At 45.1% G+C, this 14,246-nt stretch overlaps 1 protein-coding gene across 26 annotated transcripts in view; it reads right to left on the bottom strand.

Moving 5' to 3' along the window:
• Positions 1 to 14,246, bottom strand: part of snap91a (synaptosome associated protein 91a) — a 312,251-nt gene that overhangs the window by 188,151 nt on the left and 109,854 nt on the right. The gene's annotated exons all lie outside the window — the stretch shown is intronic.

Genomic DNA, 14,246 nt, shown 5'->3' with positions numbered 1-14,246 from the left:
AACAAGTGGCTCACCACCAAAGATCTTATTATGAATGAATCTATTGATCTTTCCCATTACCGAGGCCTCCACATCTGGCTACACATTCCACACTTGCCCTGCCTGGGTGATGCAGCTCTCATCATCAAGTCAGTCTCAGCCTCTACTCCTCTACCAGCTTCTCCTGCAAACAGCTCACCTTCTTTCACCCCTCCTGCCTCTTAAAAAAAATCTACCACCCACCCATGTCATCACTAAAATTTCCTCTCAGTTTCTGCACTCAGTGCCTCATCTTCAGTGATTTCATCCTAAACCTAATTCCCTAGTATCCTCACCACCAACTCTCTGCCTTCCTGTCCTCACCTAATCGCCACCATCACATGAATTTTCTTGTCCACAGCCACCCCTTAAGCATTACCATCTCGTGCAGAATCTGCATCTTAAGTTCTCTTTCTCCTTTACTACATCCCCATGTCTTCCTCAACACCTGGAGATGCGAGAGACTCTCCCCAACGCCCTGAAATTCACTCAACTTCCTCTCCTCAGGCTTTCTACTCATAACACCGCTGCCATTACTGACCTACTCGGCTGTTCCCTTGCCTCTACTTTCAATATCCTTATTCGCACCAAATCACTCATCTCCCACTTGGTACTGATCCCATCTTTGTGTCTTCAAGTCCAAGGACTGCAAATTGAAACATACCCTGGTGCAGGATGAGCCTAACTATTCTTTGCTAGATATGGCTTGACCAGGTTAAGCTTGCACCTTGGTTTCCTCAACCAAAAATCCCATTACCGCAGGATTATCTTGCTCTGCTCTTTAATAAATGCCACCTCAAACTGCTTTCTTCCCTCCCAAAATCAAGTGCAAAGAGCTGACGTATTCCCTTGTCTCTCAGATGGACACCATCTGTGTAGCTGCCTCTGGTGCTCCACCCCCCAATTTTACCCCATCACCATCACACTGGTTTCTCTCCCATCTCCAAGCTCATCTCAACCGTGAGACCCAGCTCCTGCTCCCCTCCCTATGGAACTTTTTTTTTTATTATTCATTGATGGGATGTGGGCGTCGCTGGCTGGCTAGGCCTGCATTTAGTGCCCATCCCTAATTGCCCTTGAGAAGATGGTAGTAAGCCGCCTTCTTGAACCGCTGCAGTCCATATGGTGTAGGTACACCCACAATGCTGTTAGGAAGGGAGTTCCAGGATTTTGGCCCAGCGACAGTGAAGGAACAGCGATACAGGTCCAAGTCAGGATGGTGTGTGGCTTGATGGGGAACTTGTAGGTGGTGATGTTCCCATGCGTCTGCTGCCCTTGTCCTTCTAAGTGGTAGAGGTCACGGGTTTGGAAGGTGCTGTTGAAGGAGCTTTGGCGAGTTGCTGCAGTGCATCTTGTAGATGGTACACACTGCAGCCACAGTGCGCCGGTGGTGGAGGGAGTGAATGTTGGAGGTGGTGGATGAAGTGCCAATCAAGCGGGCTGCTTTATCCTGAATGGTGTCGAGCTTCTTGAGTGTTGTTGGAGCTGCACTCATCCAGGCAAGTGGAGAGTATTCCATCACACTCCTGACTTGTGCCTTGTAGATGGTGGAAAGGCTTTGGGGAGTCAGGAGGCGAGACACTCGCCGCAGAATGCCCAGCCTCTGGCCTGCTCTTGTAGCCACAGTATTTATATGGCTGGTCCAGTTCAGTTTCTGATCAATGGTAACCACCAGGATGTTGATAGTGGGGGATTCAGCGATGGTAATGCCATTGAATGTCAAGGGGAGATGGTTAGAGTCTCGCTTGTTGGAGATGGTCATTGCCTGGCACTTGTGTGGTGCGAATGTTACTTGCCACTTGTCAGCCCAAGTCTGAATGTTGTCCAGGTCTTGCTGCATATGGACACGGACTGCGTCAGTATCTGACGAGTCTCCAATGGTGCTGAACAGTGTACAATCATCAGCGAACATCCCCACTTCTAACCTTATGATGGAGGGAAGGTCATTGATGAAACAGCTGAAGATGGTTGGGCCTAGGACACTGCCCTGAGGAACTCCTGCAGTGATGTCATGTGATTGAGATGAATGACCTCCAACAACCACAGCCAACTTCCTTTGTGCTAGGTATGATTCCAACCAATGGAGAGTTTTCCCCTTGATTCCCATTGACTTCAGTTTTGCTAGGGCTCCTTGATACCACACTCGATCAAATGCTGCCTTGATGTCAAGGGCAGTCACTCTCACCTCACCTCTTGAGTTCAGCTCTTTTGTCCATGTTTGGACCAAGGCTGTAATGAGGTCAGGAGCTGAGTGGCCCTGGCGGAACCCAAACTGGGCGTCAGTTAGCAGGTTATTGCTGAGCAAGTGCCGCTTGATAGCACTGTCGACGACACCTTCCATCACTTTGCTGATGATTGAGAGTAGACTGATGGGACGGTAATTGGCTGGGTCGGATTTATCCTGCTTTTTGTAGACAGGACATACTTGGGCAATTTTCCACATTGCCGGGTAGATGCCAGTGTTGTAGTTGTACTGGAACAGCTTGGCTAGGGGCGCAGCTAGTTCTGGAGCACAAGTCTTCAGTACTATTGCTGGGATGTTGTCAGGGCCCATAGCCTTTGCAGTATCCAGTGTCTTCAGCCGTTTCTTGACATCACGTGGAGTGAATTGAATGGGCTGAAGACTGGCATCTGTGATGCTGGGGACCTCAGGAGGAGGCCGAGATGGATCATCCACTCGGCCATTCTGGCTGAAGATAGTTACAAATGCTTCAGCCTTGTCTTTTGCACTCACGTGCTGGGCTCCACCATCATTGAGGATGGGGATATTTTTGGAGCCTCCTCCTCCTGTTAACTGTTTAATAATTGTCCACCACCACGCACGACTTATCCTTTCCCCAAAAGTTTACTAACATTGCTCAGGCAACATCTATCTCACTTTCAAAACCACCATTACTCCTCCCTCCTCAAAAATCACATCATTGACCAGTGTCTCCTCCAACTACCACCCCATCTCCAAGCTCCCTTTCCTCTCTCAGGTCTTTCACCTCTGCAGCTTTGTGCCCATCTCCCACAAAACACCCTGTTCAAAACGACTCAGTCCAGCTTCCACCCTGGTCAAAGTCAAACATAACATTCTCGGAATGTGACTATGGCCGGTTAGTCCCCCTTAACAGCATCCAACACTGACAACCACGCCATACTCCTCCATCGCCTCTCCTGTCATCCAGCTCCATAACACTGCCCTGATGTGGTTTCAGTCCTACCTGTTGCAACGCAGCCAGTGAATCTCTTTCCTCTACCCTCCTAAGGATCTATTCTCTGACTTCCTAATCTACATACTGTCCCCTCAGTGACATCATTTGCAGGCATGGGGTCAGATTCTGCATGTATGCTGATGGCACCACTTCCCATAACCACCTCTATGTTGTCAGGCTGCCTGTCTGACATTAAATCATGGAGTTGTGAAAATTTACTCCAATGACCATCAGAATGTTGCAGGTGAGGAGGTTGCAGATGCATTAGTCACCATTTTCCCAAGCTACCTAGATTCAGGAATTATGCTGTTGGATTGGAAAATTGCAAATGTCATTCCTTTATTTAAGGGAGGGAAAGAGAAACCAGTTAACTACAGAACTCTCAGTTTAACATCAGTTGTGGGGAAGTTACTAGAATCCATCATCAGAGACAGCGACTGAGCATCTGGACAAGAAATCAGATTACCAGAGAGTCAGCATGGATTTGTGAAGGTGAGGTCGTCTCACTAATCTAGTTTTGAGATGATCACTAGCTTTGTGGGCAGGTAAGTATCTATTGATGTTGTCTATATGGACTTTCAGAAGTCATTTGATATAGTCCCATACAAAAGATTAGCAACAATGAAAGTGCATGGAATTGGAGAGAACCTTGGTAATTGGTTGGAAGGTAGGAGTCAGAGAGCAGGGATAAAGGGTTTGTTCTCTGATTGGCAGGATGCAACAAGTGGTGTTCCCGAAGGATCTGAACTGGGACTTCAGCTTTTCACCATATATAGTAATGACTTGGATACAGGAAGAGAGAGTTGTAAATTCAAGTTTGCAGAGGAGGCACAGTAAGTTGTATGGTTGGGAGCAGGAAGTTGCAAAGGGACTTGACAGGCTAAGTGGGTTCGATATTAAACCCCACGACAGACGGGAGTTAGGGTTTAAAAACTTAAAATATGGGGAATGCATCAATACCACGCTGTGCAAATGCCCGCCGCCATTTTTCTGGGGGTGGATATTGGACCGTTCAAGTGTTCCACAGTGCAATTGAGAGTCAGATTGAAAATGCACTGCTGGCTCCAAGGCAAGTGCTTTTTCCAGCTCCTCGTGGGCCAGGAGGAGCATGAATGCTCCCCCCAGACCATCAGGGAAGCCTTCAGCCTACTCCCTGCAAAACACGGCCTCGCTCTCCCTCCTGCCGTGATCGCCGACCTCCAACCTCCTCCCCTCTCAGCCCTAATGGCCTCTCTTCGTCCCTGCCGCGATCGCCGACATCCTGTGGTAAACCACTGTTTGTATTCCACTGTGTACATGCCTGGACATGCCTCGGCTGACTCCTCCCACAAGTCCTAGTATAAAGGTGACTGCTCCCCAGCCCTTTGTATTTCTGGACCGGTCGACCACTCGAGGCAGACCTTCATTCTTTTGTTAATAAAAGCCTTTAGTTACTCTCTTAACTCTCAGTCTTTTATGAGTAATTGATAGCGCATCACATCCCTTACCCCCGATTACTGGGGACCGTTCCCAAGGGTCCCTGGCTGCAACCTCCTGCTGCTGGTTTTCCTTCCCCGCCACTGGCCAGGCTGTACATTAGGCCGGCTGCCGGATGGGAAACGGATCAAAAAAATGAGAATGAGGTCCTGTCGTTAAGTTCGGCAGGGCCTCTGCATCCCCAGCCTTGCCAGGTTCTTGGGCCGTTTTCGGCCAAACCCGAACCTGCCCCGCCTTTCTCAGATCAACAGATTTTATTAGGGAATGGTATCAAAGGATATGGAATAAAAGTGGGTAAATGGAGTCGAGGTGCAGATCAGCTATGATCTATTTAAATACCTGAACAGCCTACTTGAGTTCCTGTGACTATATAGTTTTCGCCTCCACCATAAACACTCTTCTCTTGCTACCGAGTCCATCCCCCGCTCTGGTACTTGCTCGAGCTGAAATTAGACTGTGCAATTCCTTGGTATCCTGTTCAATCAAGTTTCAAATTCCATAGCCTATCCATCACCAAGATGGTTTACTTCCACAACAATAGTCGTATGCAACAACACAATGTTAGCTTTAATTTTGTCCATGAGAGAGGTGTCCAAGATGTCTAGCTTTCTACTTTGCACAGAAACTTCATTTATTGTCCCTGACCTATATGGCTACATCACTTTCTTCTTTGTCTACTTTCTTTTTTGAACACTGCATATCTATGAATGTTACATTCTTTCCCATCATCTGTAGTTAACCATATTTTTGATTTACTACAACTTGGAAAACAGTGACAGGATCAGACAAAGTCAACATGGATTTACAAAAGGTAAATCATGCTTGACTAATCCACTGGAATTTTTTGAGGGTGTAACTGGTAGAATAGATAAGGGAGAACGAGTGGATGTGGTGTATTTGGACTTTCAGAAGGCTTTCGATAAGGTCCCGCATAAGAGATTAGTGTGCAAAGTTAAAGCACATGGGATTGGGGGTAAGGTACTGACTTGGATAGAAAACTGGTTGGCAGACCGGAAGCAAAGAGTTGGAATAAACTGGTCTTTTTCCGAGTGGAAGGCAGTGACTAGTGGGGTACCGCTGGGATCGGTGCTAGGACCCCAGTTATTCACAATATATATATTAATGATCTAGATGAGGGAACTAGATGTAGTATCTCCAAGTTTGCAGATGACACAAAGCTGGGTGGGCGTGTGTGCTGTGAGGAGGATGCAGAGAAACTCCAGTATGATTTGGACAGGTTGGGCGATTGGGCAGATGCAGTATAATGTGGATAAATGCGAAGTTATCCACTTTGGTGGCAAAAACAGGAAGGCAGATCATCTGAACGGCAATAGATTGGGAAAAGGGAAAGTGCAACGAGACCTGGGTGTCCTTGTACACCAGTCGCTGAAGGTAAGCATGCAGGTGCAGCAGGCGGTTAAGAAGGCAAATGTTATGCTGGCCTTCATAGTGAGAGGTTTTGAGCACAGGAGCAAGGATGTCTTGCTGCAGTTGTACAGGGCCTTGGTGAGACCACACCTTGAGTATTGTGTGCAGTTTTGGTCGCCTTATCTGAGGAAGGATGTTCTTGCCATGGAGGGAGTGCAGCGAAGATTCACCAGACTGATACCTGGGATGGCAGGAATGACGTATGGAGAGAGATTGGGTCGATTAGGCTTATATTTGCTGGAGTTTAGAAGAATGAGAGGGGATCTCATTGAAACTTACAAAATTCTAACAGGACTAGACAGACTAGATGCAGGAAGGATGTTCCCGATGGCGGGGGAGTCCAGAACTAGGGATCACAGTCTAAAGATAAGGGGTAAGCCATTTAGGACAGAGATGAGGGGGAATTTCTTCACCCAGAGAGTGGTGAACCTGTGGAATTCTCTACCACAGAAGACAGTTGAGGCCAATTCATTAAATATATTCAAGAAGGAGTTAGATATATTTCTTAAGGCTAAGGGGATCAAGGGATATGGGGAGAAAGCAGGGACAGGGTACTGAATTTGGATAATCAGCCATGATCGCATTGAATGGCGGAGCAGGCTCGAGGGGCCGAATGGCCTACTCCTATCTTCTATGTTTCCACAATAGTTGCCTGCTGCCACACAGCCTCCACATCCAGCATCTTACTTCAAACACTTCTAACGATCACAACATAATATAGATTTGCCGCCTTTGATTCATTTGCGGCAGGTAGATTGGAGAGGACAAAGTCAAGTAGGTTTTTCCCTCATGTGGGTTCTCTAACCACCTGCCGCAAGCCCAGTTAGGCTACAGTTAAAGTAGTTCTGGTCCCCACATTACATCCCTGGGATGAGAGAGTTGTTCTATAAGGAAAGATTGAGTGGATTGGGCCTATACTCTCTGGAGTTTAGAAGAATGAGAGGTGATCTCATTGAAACATACAAGATTCTGAGGGGATTGACAGGTAGATGGAGAGGTTGTTTCCCCTGGCTGGAGAGTCCAGAACTAGGGGCATAGTCTCAGGATAAAGGGTCAGCCATTTAAGACTGAGATGAGGATGAAATTTCTTCACTCAGAGGGTTGTGAATCTTTAGAATTCTCTACCCCAAAGGGCTGTGGATACTGAGCCATTGAGTATATTCAAGGCTGACATGGATAGAATTTTGGACTCTAGGGGAATCAAGGGATATGGGGATCAGGCGGGAAAGTGGAGTTGAGGTCGATCAGCCATGATCTTATTGAATGGCAGAGCAGGCTTGAAGGGCCGTATGGCCTTCTCCTGATCCTAATTCTTATAGGAAAGATGTGATTGCACTAGAGAGGGTACAGAGGAGATTTACAAGGATGTTGCCAGCACTGGAGATTGGATGGGTTGGGGTTGTTTTCTTTGGAACAGAAGAGGCTGAGGGCAAACTTGATTGAGGTGTATAAACTTATGAGGGGCCTAGATAGAGTGGATAGGAAGGACCTATTTCCCTTAGCAGAGGTGTCAATAACCAGGGGGGGCATAGATTTAAATTAATTGGTAGAAGGATTAGAGGGGAGTCGAGGAGAACTTTTTTCACCCAGAGGGTGGTGGGGGTCTGGAATTAATTTCCTGAAAGGGTGGTGTTGAGTCTGTGTTTTCAAATGTAGTTATGCTGAATAACAGGACACAGACTACAGAAGTAATTAAACAGGTCTTTAGTGATTGAGGGTCAGGGCTGAACTGGGATACACTTTGCTCCGCAGGGTTTATATACCGGTGTGGTCACCACCGGTACTACAATGTACAGGAGCCATCAAAAAGTAGTCCATCACCTTAAGGTATCCTCTTAAGGTGGTACAGGTTACATACACTACAGGTGGTAGAGGCAGAAATGCACATCACATTTGTAAAAGTACTTGGATATGCACTTGAAGTGCCATAACCTGCAAGGCGGCTACGGACCAAGAGCTGGAAAGTGGGATTAGGCTGGATAGCTCTTGCCGGTACAGACACAATGGGTCAAATGGCCTCCTTCTGTGCCATAAATTTCTATAATTCAGTCTGGCAACTATGTCCTTCAGCTTGGTCAGTAGTGGTGCTACTGAGCCACTCTTAGTGATGGACAAGTCCCCAACCCACAGCACATTCCGTTCCTTTGCTACCCTCCCAAGTGGTGCTGAACATGGAGGAGTAATGACTCATCAGCTGAGGGAGGGCTTTAGGTGGTAATCGGCAGGAGGTTTCCTTGCCTATGTTTGACCTGAAGCCATGAGACTTCATGGGGTCCCAGTCAAGGTTGATGACTCCCAGGGTCATTCCGTCCCAACTGTATAACACTGTGCCGCCACCTCTGGTTGGTCTGTCCTGCCGGACAATACATACCCAAGGATGGTGATGGAAGAGTCTGGGACGTTGGCTGATTGGAGCGTCCCAGTAATAAATAAAGGATCCACAAAAGTAAGTTCCCATCTGCAAAAATTCTTGTCATGTTTCCATTATGAATAGAATCATAAAATGGTTACAGCACAGAAGGAGGCCATTTGGCCAGTTGAGCTTGTGCTGGCTCTCTGCAAGAGCACTTCAGCTAGTCCCACTCCCCTGCCTTTTCCCCGTAGTCCTGCAATTTTTTTCCTTCAAATACTTCTCAAAATCCCTTTTGAATGCCACGATTTAATCTGCCTCCACCACTCATGATTTTGAACACCTCTATCAAATCTCCTCTCAACCTACTCTGCTCTTAAGGAGAACAACCCCAGCTTCTCCAGTCTACCCATGCAACTGAATTCCCTCATCCCTGGAACCATCCTTGTAAATCTTTTCTGCACGCTCTCTAAGGCCTTCATATCCTTCCGTTTAATCCTGCTCTGTGCAGGATCCCATATGCTTTTTTAAACTGCTTTCTCAACCTGCCCTGTCACCTTCAACCATTTGTGCACATATACCCCAGGTCTCTCTGCACCCACTTTAGAATTGTACCCTTCAGTTTATATTGCCTCTCCTCATTCTTCCTACCAAAATGCATCACTTCACACTCTTTTGCATTAAATTTCATCTGCCACATGTCCGCCCATTCCACCAGCCTGGCTATGTCCTCTTGAAGTCTATCAGTATCCTCCTCACTGTTCACTATACTTTCAAGTTATGTTTCATCTGATAATTTTGAAATTGTGCCCTGTACACCCATGTCCAAGTCATTAATATATATCAAGAAAAGCAGTGGTCCTCGTACCAACCCCTGGGGAACACCACTGTGTACTTTCCTCCAGTCCGAAAAACAACCAACCATGCATCACTACTCTGTTTCCTGTCACTTAGCCAATTTTGTATCCATGCGGACACTGTCCCTTTTATTTCATGGGCTTCAACTTTGCTGGCAAGCCTATTATGTGGCACTTCATCAGACACCTTTTGGAAGTTCACGTACACCACATCAACCGCATTGCCCTCATCAACCCTCTCTGTTGTTTAAAAACTCAATCAAGTTAAACACAATTTGAATTTAACAAATGCATGCTGGCTTTCCTTAATTAATCCACACTTGTCCAAGTGAAAGTTAATTTTGTCCTGGATTGTCGTTTCCAAAAGCTTCCTCACCACTGCGGTTGAACTGACTGGCCTGTAGTTGCTGGGTTTATCCTTATAACCTTTTTTGAACAAAAGTGTAACATTTGCAATTCTCCAGTCCTCTAGCACCACCCCCGTATCTAAAGGAGGATTTGAAGATTATGGCCAGTACCTCTGCAATTTCTACCTTTACTTCCCTCAGCATCCTAGGATGCATCCCATCCGGTCCTGGTGACTTATCTACTTGAAGTACAGCCAACCTTTCTAATACTCCTCTATCAATTTTAAGCCCATCCAGTCGCTCAATTACCTCCTCTTTCACGATGACTTTGGCAGCATCCTTTTCCCTGGTAAATACAGATGCAAAGTACTCATTTAGTACCTTAGTACCCTCTGCCTCCATGTGTAGGTCTCCTTTTTGGTCTTTGGATTCCCTTTTAGGTTACCCGCCAATCTATTCTCATGCTCTCTTTGCCCCTCTTATTTCCCTTTTCACTTCCCCTCTGAACTTTCTATATTCAGCCTGGTTCTCACTTGTATTCTCAACCTGACATCTGTCATACGCCCCCTTTTTCTGCTTCATCTTATTCTCTATCTCTTTCATCATCCAGGGAGCTCTGACTTTGGTTACCCTACTTTTCCCCCTCATGGAATGTACCTCGACTGTACCCAAACCATCTCCTCTTTAAAGGCAGCCCATTGTTCGATTACAGTTTTGCCTGCCAATCTTTGATTCCAATTTACCCGGGCCAGATCCATTCTCAACCCATTGAAATTGGCCCTCCTCCAATTAAGTATTTTTACTCCAGATTGCTCCTTCTACTTTTCCATATCTAATCTAAACCTTATGATACTATGATCACTGTTCCCTAAATGTTCCCCTAATGACACTTGCGCCACTTGACCCACCTCATCCCCCAGAACCAGATCCAGCAATGCCTCCTTTCTCGTTGGGCTGATACGGATAAAGAAAGTTCTGAACTCACTTCAGAAATTCTTCCCCTCACTGCCCTTTATAAAAATATTCAAGGCTTAATGAAGTTCAAGCAGAAACAACTGTAATGGGATCTAGCACAAGAGCTTAACATAAATACAATTCTATTTTGCTATCGGACAGCAGAAAAGAAAAATCATTCTAGTCCAGGTAAGTTGCAGAATATGTCTGTCCTCTCACCAGCAATTAAAGTGACGTGCAGTAGGAAGGCTGTTGATGGTCAATTAACACATCAGACCTCTGTCCATTGCCTGGATGTCCTCGCTTTTTCATATGCGCCTAAAACACTCCTAGTGAACAGTTTAATAATTTTTACTTCATAAGCTCGATCTGTAAATTGAACACGTGCACATCAACTCTACAACTTGCCATTTAATTAATTGCCCCGGATGCCCAACAATCCACCCTTGAAGATCTCCAGATCTGCCAGTGAAGGACTTCACTGTAGACTGGATTGAGCAGATAATTACGATGCAAATATATATTGTAGTAAGTTGAGAGGAAAAAAAAGTTAACAAATGATACTGATTAAATCTTCTCTGAAAAGTACTGTACATTGTTTTTTATCTGAACAAGAACTGCTCATGAAGAAAACCACTCACTCAATCTACTTTCTTCTGCATATTTTGTTTTGCTAACAGTCATTTTCACCATTATTTTCGTTTAAAAAAAGCAATGTGCAAATGTTTTAAGGGGTAAATATTTGAGGTTTATTCTGCCATTCATGATTACAGAACTATGCACCTAGAGACGGCATGTATAAACAAAGGTCATCGGCCTGCAGGCCAATGGGAGCAGCAAGGTACCCAAGCACTGGAACTCATTCAAACCGATATTACAGATGAATAATTCACTGCTGACTTTGTTGTCCCCCATGATGCAAGGCAAAGGAACAGAACAAAATGCCTTCAGCAGGATTACTACCAGCACTTCCTCCAGCTTTTTTGGGTGATGTTGGGGTAAAGCTTATATTCTGATTTACAAAATGGCATCAAGTTTTGGATTTTGATACCAATGTCATGGAGGGGGAAACAAACATAAGTTTTCAGCTCTAATAAATTCTTGCCTTAATGAACGATCTGGAAGCCAGCCAGACTCTATATTGGAGGTAAGCATAGCAGTCATTTGCACTATTTTGAAGTAATGACAATAGCAAAGCACAACTGGTAGCCTTTCCAAGTCCAGTGCTCTCTAATTATATCAAATCCACAGTTGATCCTGGTCACTGAATAGCTTGATGATCTACCCAGTTTGTTAAAAATGGTGGAAGGAAATGATATCCAATCAAAATGTAACATTGAACAGACTGCAAGATTTTTAACATTGCGGACTGGCAAACATCTGTTACAAAGAAGTACCGACAAGGTAATAAATAGGCTGGCATAACTAATCTAAAATCACAACACAAAAACCAAGAACCTACTTGCTAGCCTCTTCATAATTTGCTAGGAAAGTATTCTCTAAATACCACGTGTCCACCCACCTAGCCAGCTGTGTGCCACCGCCACAACAGCAATTTATATAGCGCCTGTAAGGCACTGAGCCACATAAGGATAAATTAGGGCAGGTGACCAAAAGCTTGGTCAAAGAGGTAGGTTTTAAGGAGCATCTTAAAGGAGGAAAGAGAGGTAGAGGTGGACAGGTTTAGGGAGGGAATTCCAGAGCTTCGGGCCTAGGCAACAGAAGGCACGGCCACCAATGGTTCAGCGATTATAATCAGGGATACTCAAGCGGGCAGAATTAGAGGAGCGCAGATATCTCGGGGGGTTGTGGGGCTGAAGGAGATTAGAGATAGGGAGGGGCGAGGCCATGGAAGGATTTGAAAACAAGGATGAGAATTTTGAAATTGAGGCGTTGCTTAACTGGGAGCCAATGTAGGTCAGAGGGCACAGGGATGATGGGCGAACAGGACTTGGTGAGAGTTAGGACACGGGCAACCTAGTTTTGGATGACCTCAAGTTTACGTAGGGTTGAATGTGGGAACCAGCCAGGAGTGCGTTGGAATAGTCAAGTCTAGAGGTAACAAAGGCATGGACGAGGCGTTCAGCAGCGGATGAGCTGAGGCAAGGGCGGAGACGGGTGATGTTACGGAGGTGGAAATAGACGGTCTTAGTTATGCCACGAATATGTGGTCAGAAGCTCATTTCAGGGTCAAATATGACACCAAGGTTGCGAACAGTGTGGTTCAGCCTCAGGCAGATGTTAGGTAGAGGGATGGAATCAGCGGCTTGGGAACAGAACCCTGCACAGCTTGCATGTATTACTAATTTGAACAGGTGTACAACACTAAATTGACTGGATGGTCAAGAAACCTCTGCTTGAATCCCCTATTTGCTATCAGGCAAATTAAAAAGAAATCTCCTAGTGATAGGACCAGGACTAAACCTTTCAGCCAGTCGAGCCTGTCCGCCATTTAATTAGATGATGGCTGATCTGAACCTGAACTCCATTTACCCATCTTTCATCCCTATCCTGCTTAAAAATGCATCAATCTCAGACTTGAAAATTTTAATTGACCCAGCACCGCTGCTTTTTGGGAGAGTTCCACATGTTACTATCCTATAGGTGAAAACGTGCTTCCTGATTTCATTCCTGGATGGCCTAGCTCTAATTTAAGATTGTGCCCCCTTGTTCTATAGTCCCCAACAAAATAGTTTCTCCATCGATTTAAATCCATTTATCATTTTAAACACATCAATTAGATCACACTTCAACCCTCTAAACGCAAGGGAATACAAGCCAAGTTTATGCAAGCAGTCCTCATAACTTAACCATTTTAGCCCCGATATCATTCTGGTGAACCTGCGCTGCGCCCACCAAGGTTCAATATATCCTTCCTGAGGTGCCTAGAACTGAACACAGTACTGCAGACCTATGTACAACTGTAGCATAACTTCCACCCATTTGTATTCCAACCCCCTTGAGATAAAGGAGTTTCTGTAGAGGAGACGAAGCAATTAATTTCCTTGTGTGTAAGCTTAGTTTGTTTTGGGGGGTAGGATTGGAGTACAGAGAGAAAAAGATATACATCAGGCAGTCAGGTAAAATGAAAGTCCAACTTTTGTTAATGGTCATTTTATTTTTCAGTTTCAAATCAGCATCATGCTACACATTCTTCCAGACACAAAGATATTTATTGATTTGTCAAAGCATTGCATTAACAGAAAAACATGGTGGCTCAAGCAAGGCAGTTATATTCTATTAAGCTATATTGGATCAATGCATCAGACCTTGATTTGTTATAACCCTGAAATTGAGAGATTACGGCTAGTTGCTTCCCACTTATTGGGAGCGCAAATTTGAGAATCTGGTGCAGTGGCCAGTATACTCAATTCATAATCTTTCAGAATTTCCATTATGGAAAAAATCAGTAATGAGAAAATCAAGTGCAATAATCTCCACATCGGATTCTGTAGTCTGCACTACCACCAAGTGAGGCTCTATTCAGGGCTTGTATCCATGTACAGTATACGAAATCTAATTAAAATTAACATGACTAACCATAGAAACCAGTTACAGTTTCAGTGATACCCTATTCATTTTCAACGCAAAAATGTGTGACATTATCATTTACTTATCC

This window comes from Somniosus microcephalus, chromosome 9 (genome assembly GCF_052327205.1).
Source record: "Somniosus microcephalus isolate GS21.2 chromosome 9, FLI_Smic_1.0, whole genome shotgun sequence".
Lineage (NCBI taxonomy): Eukaryota > Metazoa > Chordata > Chondrichthyes > Squaliformes > Somniosidae > Somniosus > Somniosus microcephalus.
Note: the sequence above shows the minus strand (reverse complement) of the source record. Positions and strands in the feature narration are given on the sequence as shown.